At 60.1% G+C, this 7,954-nt stretch overlaps 1 pseudogene; it reads right to left on the reverse strand.

The window, feature by feature from the left end:
- Positions 1 to 249: 249 nt before the first annotated feature.
- Positions 250 to 7,954, reverse strand: part of LOC119092241 (UDP-glucose 6-dehydrogenase-like) — a 9,100-nt pseudogene continuing 1,395 nt past the window's right edge.

Consider the following 7,954-nt stretch of genomic DNA (forward strand, 5'->3'; position numbering starts at 1 on the left):
CAGTACGCGGCCGTGGTGACGTGACGTCACCAGCAGGCTGTCGTGGCGACGTGACGTCATCAGCGGGCTGTCGTGGCGTTGTGAAGTCAGACGCGACGTCGTCGGCGGGACGCCCGCCGGCCAGCCAGGTGCGGCGCCGGCCCGCCGCTCGAGACGGGCTGGGAACCGCACCCAGCGCGCCGCCGCGCGCCGCGGCGTGGTCAGTGGTCCGCCTCCGCCGCCGCCGCCGCCTCCGGCTTCCGGCTCCGCCTACAACCCAACCAACCCGATGCCGTTGGTGATCGCCGCCGGGTGCGACGACGAGACGTGGCGCACTCGCTTCCCGATCGTCTCCACCTCGAAGCCTGGCAGTGAGGCGTCGGGGGTCAACGGCGGCGCGACCCCAGTGGCCCGCGGCCGGTGCCCCACTCGGCGCCGCGGCCCGCCTACGCGTGGCACGAAGCAGCAGCACTACGAGCCCGCTCCACCACCGCAGAAGAGCTCGAGCCCACGACGCTTCACAGCCTGAGGCGCCACGGCCGCGAGCGCAGCACGCGCCGACAACGGGCTGATGTCATTTCTCTTCTTGACGTACAGTCAACAATCCCAACGTCCGCATTTCATTCACAGAAATTACAAGAAGCCGAGTGAGGTCTGGACTGCACGCCCCCCCCCCCCCCCCCGACACGACCGCCACCGGGCGTGATGGCGCTCCCAGCACCGTGTGCGCAGCGCACTCCACCCGCGCGCGCAGATCCGTTACACCCACCGGCACGACGACTCCGTGCAGCGACTCACCGATTTTGGTGAGCTCGTCGTGGTTGAGAATCTTCCGGCCGTCGAACACGTACGCCGGTTTGGGCATGGCCGCGAAAATGCGCCGATAGTCCAGCGTCTGTGGCGGGCGACACGGCCGCAACTATCAATGGCACGTCTCCGAACCAGAGCACACCAACCAGCAGTAACACGAAATCGACCCGCCGCAGCAACCCTCCAGACACACACAAGTACGTGAGAACACCGCGCCAAAACGTATATAAACTGCCTCCCTAACTCGTAACGGAAGGGTGAGTGGCATGGGCCCAATGAGGGAGCGGGCACAACCGCCACCTGGAGCTGTCGTTCGAGTTCGTCCTCGGCCCGTTCACTGGCCGATCAACGCGGCTGGTCCGCCGGCCAAGTGGCTGCCCTTACCTGGAAGACGTCCCACTCTGTGCAGATGACGAGCGCATGCGCACCCCTGGCCGCCTCGTAAGGGTCGGCGCACACCTCCACCTGGTCACGCACCGCCTCCGGCTGTCCGGTTACGTGACGCAGGTCACGGATCACCTGGTCCGGGTCGACCTGCGGAAGGTCAGCGGTCAGGTCACGGCCTAGCGAGTGAGTGAAAAACGCCAGACACCACACACTACATCATGGATGACTTCCTTCCAAGAATGTTGAGTACATAGTTGCATCACTGAGCAAAAATCGGGTTGCAAATATTATTTGCATGTTTAATCTTAGGCCGAACTAGAAAGTTCAAGATCATGCAGGATCAAAACGCAAAACCGCTAAACATAAACGTATGATTATACAATGATTTACTGGGTCGATACGAGATGAACAAAACAAAATCTTGAAATGCAAGATCTATTTCGAACAAGACATAAGCCAACGAAAACAAACCTAATCACCTACTTCACTAATTTCCGAGCGTACCTCCGTCGGTGCAAATTTCTTTATTCGGAGCGCAGTAAACACGGCTTAAATTGCCGTAAAATTGCCATCTCCTACGTGATCAGCCTTTGCCACGATCCGACACATTTTCACGTTCGTCCGATGCCGTGTGGGGAAAAACCGGCGCGAGCATGACCATCTTTCGCATTTGGCAGGAATGCAATTTGTGTCCATGTAGGAGAAACACAAGCGATTTCTACTTGCTTCGCTTCGCAGCGGAATCGCAAAGAGGCTGCGGCGCTGGCACCGGCAGTGCCGCCACCCGTAACGTGACGCTGACTCGCGTCTCAGCAACATAACGCGCACCGAAGCTGGCGTTTGTAGGCTGCCGACAATAGTGGATCGTCGGGAAACACCACCCGAGCAATGCCGTTCCACACCCTCAAGACGTCACACATATATTTAGTTGTGGTTCCCGCTTGGTTCGCTGTGCCAAGAGGCGGCGCCGCTGAGGTCGGTATGGCACCCTCCTCCAGCCACTTAACAGTTTAACATTAGTTCGCATCTCAGTGACGCGCACTGCACGCGAGCATCTAGTGTCTCCTTGTTAGTTTTTCCAAGTATTTAATATTCCTTCCGCCACTGGCAGTCTGTTAGCTGTCGGGCAGTATATTCACAGCTACTCAAGCTTTGCGGCATCTTGTCGACGACTTAGCATTTGCACAACCTACTCCTGACACATACAGTGTCTTCCAGCCAAAAGCTGAAATATGCCCCTCTTGCGAGCGCCCTGACCGATCAGTTGTGAGTCTATGTTATGTGGGTGGGGGCCACGTTACATCACCGCCAAATGAGGCACCGGCTGGCGGCGCAGCGAAACAAGCATGAATCGATCATCTGATCCCTGAAAGTGCAGAAGACCCAAGGCTAGCGGGGCCACGGGCCGCTCTTATCGACGCAAACATTGCACAATTAGGGCACGGACATAAAATAGCCCCGCACTCACTCTAATCTAGACTTGGAACGCGAGATCATTAAGTTGTACTTTCACTGATCGGTTTGAGGTCGAATGTCCGTGCTGATTGGCCTACCGAACGGAGCGTGACCAAGCCAGCCACAGCAGACGCTGCCGATTCTGCGAACAGTTAAAGTCCCCCCGCCCAATCGTGTCGCCAGGTGATTGATTGGAGTTCGGCAGAGACCCTGAATCGCTCCCAGCTTTGCAGAGACTTCATGGAAGTTCCGCCGTCGTGGAGACATCCATGCCAACCGGGTGACAAGTTTATAGCAGCGCCAGCACATGCCCCAGTGTGTGATGCGGAGCGTCGCCCAAGGGTCCTCCCTGGGTCGATCACAGCCACCGCAGCAGCGCTGCAGCCGCGCTTAGTGCCCGCTAGACGAGCACTGGACGGCCGACATCAAAAGCGCCCTGCTGCCCACCCACCCCGCCACAGCACACCGAGGACGGACGGTCCTTCAGAGAACACAGCGAGGTCGCGCCGCAAAGCGTAGTCAGTGGGGCTTTCAGAGAACACAGCGAGGTCGCGCCACAAAGCGTGGACAGCGGGTCCTTCAGAGAACACAGCGAGGTCGCGCCACAAAGCGTGGACAGCGGGTCCTCCAGAGAACACAGCAGGGTCGCGCCGCTAAAGGTGGACAGCGGGTCCTTCAGAGAACACAGCGAGGTCGCGCCGCAAAGTATGGACAGCGGATCTTTCAGAGAACACAGGGGGGTCGCGCCGCTAACGGTGGGCAGCGGGTTCTTCAGAGAACACAGCGAGGTCAGGCCACAAAGCATGGACAGGGGTCCTTCAGCGAAGACAGCGAGGTCGCGCCACAAAGCATGGACAGCGGGCCCTTCAGCGAACACAGCGAGGTCGCGCCACAAAGCATGGACAGCGTGTCCTTCAGAGAACACAGGCGAGGTCAGGCCGCAAAGCGTGAACAGCGGGTCCTCCAGAGAACACAGCGGGGCCGCGACATGCCACAGCGTTCAGCGCGTCACGAGCCGCCGACCCTTCATTGCGCACGGCAGGAGCCTCGCAGCCGCTCGGGTGGGGTAGGAGATAGTTCCCCTTCACTGTCAGAAGCACCACGCAAGCCGCAAATAAATTACTCAGCATGCGGTAAAACCATTCAGGAGTGAGCTAAGCTTGAGGAAAAGGTCTGACACCGGCTAAACACCTGGCCGGGAGTGAAGCAGTCAGCCTGCATCCTGCTCCACCGCCACAGAACATAGTGTATAGCTCATGCACGCTAAGGTAACACAATCAGCCCGCTAGAAGAATCGTCAGCGGGTAAGTCAATATTGGGATCAAGCAAGTCCATATAACCAGCATAGTATCGCTTGCGTTGTCTGCCGACCACGCAAGCAAAATCGTTATCCTCTTGTCACAATCAGGAATATCACCCACTCCCCCTCCCCGCCCCTCTCGCATGTTCTTCTACAGCACAGTAAACTGATAATTAAGCCTGAAGCCCCGTAATCTCTGGTTCGTGACAACACCAGCCGTTTAATCCTATCTATCCGTATCCGAAAGATCGGAAGTTGGCCTGTGACACGAAAGATCACGCCGGCGGTTGCCATTGAGGGAACGGACATCACGCGATCAAGTGGGGCTAATGCTGCGAGGGGCCCGTGCTTCGGTCATACGCGGCCGACCAAGGCGAGTCTTCACATGGGCCATCGGCACACGGTACGCGGGCCCCGCTCAGGGCCCTGCCCTCTGCCCACATATGGCCCATCGTCACAACGCACGCTGACCTACCTTGGGGTCATAGACGGTGAGACGGGCGCCCTCCTCAAGCAGGTGGGCCGAAACATAGATGGCCGCCGACTCCCGCGTGTCGCCCGTGTTCTTCTTGAAGGCGAACCCCAGGATCGCGATCCTTTTGCCGGCCACCGTGTTGAAGAGACAGTTGACAATGCGCTTGGCGAAGCGCTGCTTTTGATAGTCGTTGATGGATACAACCTGGAATGGAGCGAGGCGAATGATCGGGGACCGCCGAAAACCCTCACTGCGGCGTGGCTCCAGCTCCGGTGAACATGAGAACGAACCTGGCGAGTCAGCCACCAGCCCCAGCTGCTTCCTACGGCCCGCGCGTGATCCGGGGTCATGGCGGCGCCTCCACCGACGCCAACCCCACCCAGCCCGACCCGACGCGAACACAGGCTCGGCACCACACGGCGGGCGGGTCACGTGGCCCGCACCGTTCTGAACGCTATCCTTTCAGCCCGGCCACCGTTAACCATCCCCACACGGTCGGCCGAGGCCGGCTGAGACCGTACTTGGCCGCCTCTGAGAATCGTCGCCGGCTGGGGCCCAGAGGCCGGCGGCGCCACGCCGAGCTCAGCTTGCAGGAGCCAAGGAAAGGCCACCGCGGGATGCTCGCATGTCGGCCGCCCACGAGGACAACTTCATCAACACCACATTCTGCACCTTCTGGCCATTTGTGTGTACTTGGCGGTAACATTCCAGACAAACCAAGTAAACCTTTCCGGCGTCCCTGCAAGTGACTTAATGAATCACACCGCCGCACGGCTGCAGTAAACTATTTCCGAACTATCACCGACTTTTAGATTGAACACCGTCACAGGCTTAACAGCCTACACAGCCCACAAAAATAGAGCTGGACTGGTTCGAACGTTCCAAAGATCTCATTATACCTTGAGCGACTTAGGACGCTTGACAGCGAGGTAGCCATAGCTTTCTGCCCACTGATCTGCCGCCACGAAAACATCGCCAGAAAGCACACGCTGCAAATCCTCTGACTCCGTATCATTGCGCACCACACAAAGTCCCCTGTCGCTGAGCCTTGTTCGAGGCGTGCCGTATCAGTCGAGCCCAGCGCGCTGACTTCCCGGACGTCCCGCCGCCACGTGTTCGCTTCGGGCGAGCAGTCACGGCTGTCCGCCTCTGGGTGAAGCGATAACGAAGTGGCCGGCCCGGCGGTGGGCCGCCCACGTGCCGGGGCCCGAGCAGCCGCCAGGCGGCCGGCCCCACCGGCCCGCCCGCCCGCCCGGGGGAGGCGGACCGTCGCGCACGTACACCGCTGAGGCCCGGCCCGCTCCGGACGGCAGGGTCCAGGCCCAGCCAGCACAGAGCCAGCCTCAGCAGACGTCACGCTCGTCAAAGGGCAGCGTCTTTAAATCCCACTACCTGCGGTGAACTGCACCACGGTCGCCATCCCTGGATGCTGGCACGATGGAAGGCGCCCCGCCCCCTGTCTGGGCAGCACGAGGTCAGCGCCGCAGCACGCGCCGCGGCCGGTAGCGACTGGTCTTCAACTCACGTTCAGCCAGAACTCGGCCACCTCGGGCAGATTGAGACTCTCGCAGATGTACACCAGGTTCAGGATTGTCCTTCTGGAAGCAGCTGCCGCCGAAGCCTGCAGGACGGAGCGAGCCGTCAGCACACGCGAAGCAAACAATGCGACCGAATCCGTCATTGCTGGAAGGTGCCAACACTCGCAGCGGTTCCGACGCTGGTTTACAACACGGAGCGCGTCACGCTTTCCAGACGCCACCGGTCTCGTGCCTGCTGTGAGGACGAGAGGACTCGGGTGAGGACACACTGCCCAACATCATGACAGAAACTCGCCTTTCGTGGGGATGGACACAGGGGAAATCCTACGAACGTATTGAACACTGTGAGGATGCCCCGAAGGGAATCACGCGAGCTACAACCTTAGCTTTCATAATTTACCGCAGCTTTATTCACGCACACGCACACGCACACGCACACATACAAGCAAACGAACACGCACACGCACACACGGCGCTGTGACGGCATGCGTCGCTGCGAGCGAGATCAGTCCCAACCGAGGCCGGGACGTTTCAAGTCGCGTCGCCACATCTGAAGCCAGAGGCTGATGTCGCTCCGCCGTCGGCCGTAGTCGACCCCGCCGCCCGCCACTGCGTCAATTAACGGCTCAGCATCAGGCGACGATCAATGGCGGCCGGTGCACCGGGGCGCGCGGGGGCGCCGCCCCCGCCGCGCCGGCCGGCCAGGGTGCCGCAGCTGGCGGCCGCGCCGATCAGCCGGGAGGGCGCAGGGTCAGACCCGACGCCGCGTCCGCTTGGTGTCGGGCCTCTTCAAGTCAGAGACGGGCCGGCCAAGGGAGCGGCACCAGGGGCCCACCAGGTCAGGTCAGGTCGGGTCACAGACGCGAGCAAGTCCCGGACTGGTTAAGCGCTGGAGGCGTCTCACAGGCGGGAGTGACTGGATGACCACGCGGTCATGGACGGGGATAGGGCGGCGTGATGACCCAGATTAGACAAGAACCAAAGAACCGAACACCACGATTAAGTTCCGAGATCTCTTTTCAGAACCTGGGCCTCACACTAGCAGCCAACTGCAGTTTAGCCATGGAACAATTGCCCTGGTTCTGATGAGGAAAAGGATATACGACTAGAATTTCAGGTGGGCTGGGTGACTGAGCCTTCTGGGGCATAACATGCATTACATACAAATCACAGCAGGCCGGTCGACAGACAAACACGACGAGCTGCTGGCTCTGAATAAAATCAACACCTGAAAGTGAAACAAGCCTGTGGAGTTTCGAATCCGACCAAACTTCAGTCGGGGATGATCACGACAAGCACCCAGCATCAAGCACATTCGAGGAAGCGGAGCATGGCGCCGCACTCAACATATTCACGACACGCTGGCTGCCATGCGACACCATTCCCGTCACTCCACCGACACCATCAGCCAGGAGCGGCGCTGAGTCTCTCACCGACGGAGGCCTGCAGGAAGTGGGGTCCGATGCGGCCGTCCTGGCCGACGGCACGCGCCACCTCGCTCACATCGGCACCGGTCGCCTCGCAAACGGCCGACACGGCGTTGATGGCCGAGATCCGCTGAGCCAGGAAGGCGTTGGCCACCTGCCGACGGCGAGGGCACGACGTTAGGCGGCAGCCCAGCCGTGGTCAGCGGTGTGGCGTAGTGTAGTGTAGTCACGGCAGCCCAGCCACAGCCGCCATCATACGTCAGACAGTGCGCCACGACGTTGGGGCGGCGTCCCCACGTGGAGGCCGCAGCCAGTCATGCGCCGAGCCCAGTCAGTCAGCATCTTCAACAGTCAGGTTTGCCCCGAAGCAGCCGGCAGGGACGCCGCTGGAAGTTCTTTCCGGTGCACTGAACTGGCTCTTGGGCACAGAGCTTCCATAGCATTAACAATAGACTGTGTTGTACTTCCGGATTGCCTCCTACGTGCATGCGCAACTTCAGGACCAAGAATAACCATCTGATACCGTGTCACAGCCGGCGGAGCCCACTGGCCATACGACCGGTGTACTCTGCTGACGTGAATG

Source organism: Pollicipes pollicipes, unplaced genomic scaffold, assembly GCF_011947565.3.
Source record: "Pollicipes pollicipes isolate AB1234 unplaced genomic scaffold, Ppol_2.1 Scaffold_3447;HRSCAF=4054_pilon_pilon_pilon, whole genome shotgun sequence".
NCBI lineage: Eukaryota > Metazoa > Arthropoda > Thecostraca > Pollicipedomorpha > Pollicipedidae > Pollicipes > Pollicipes pollicipes.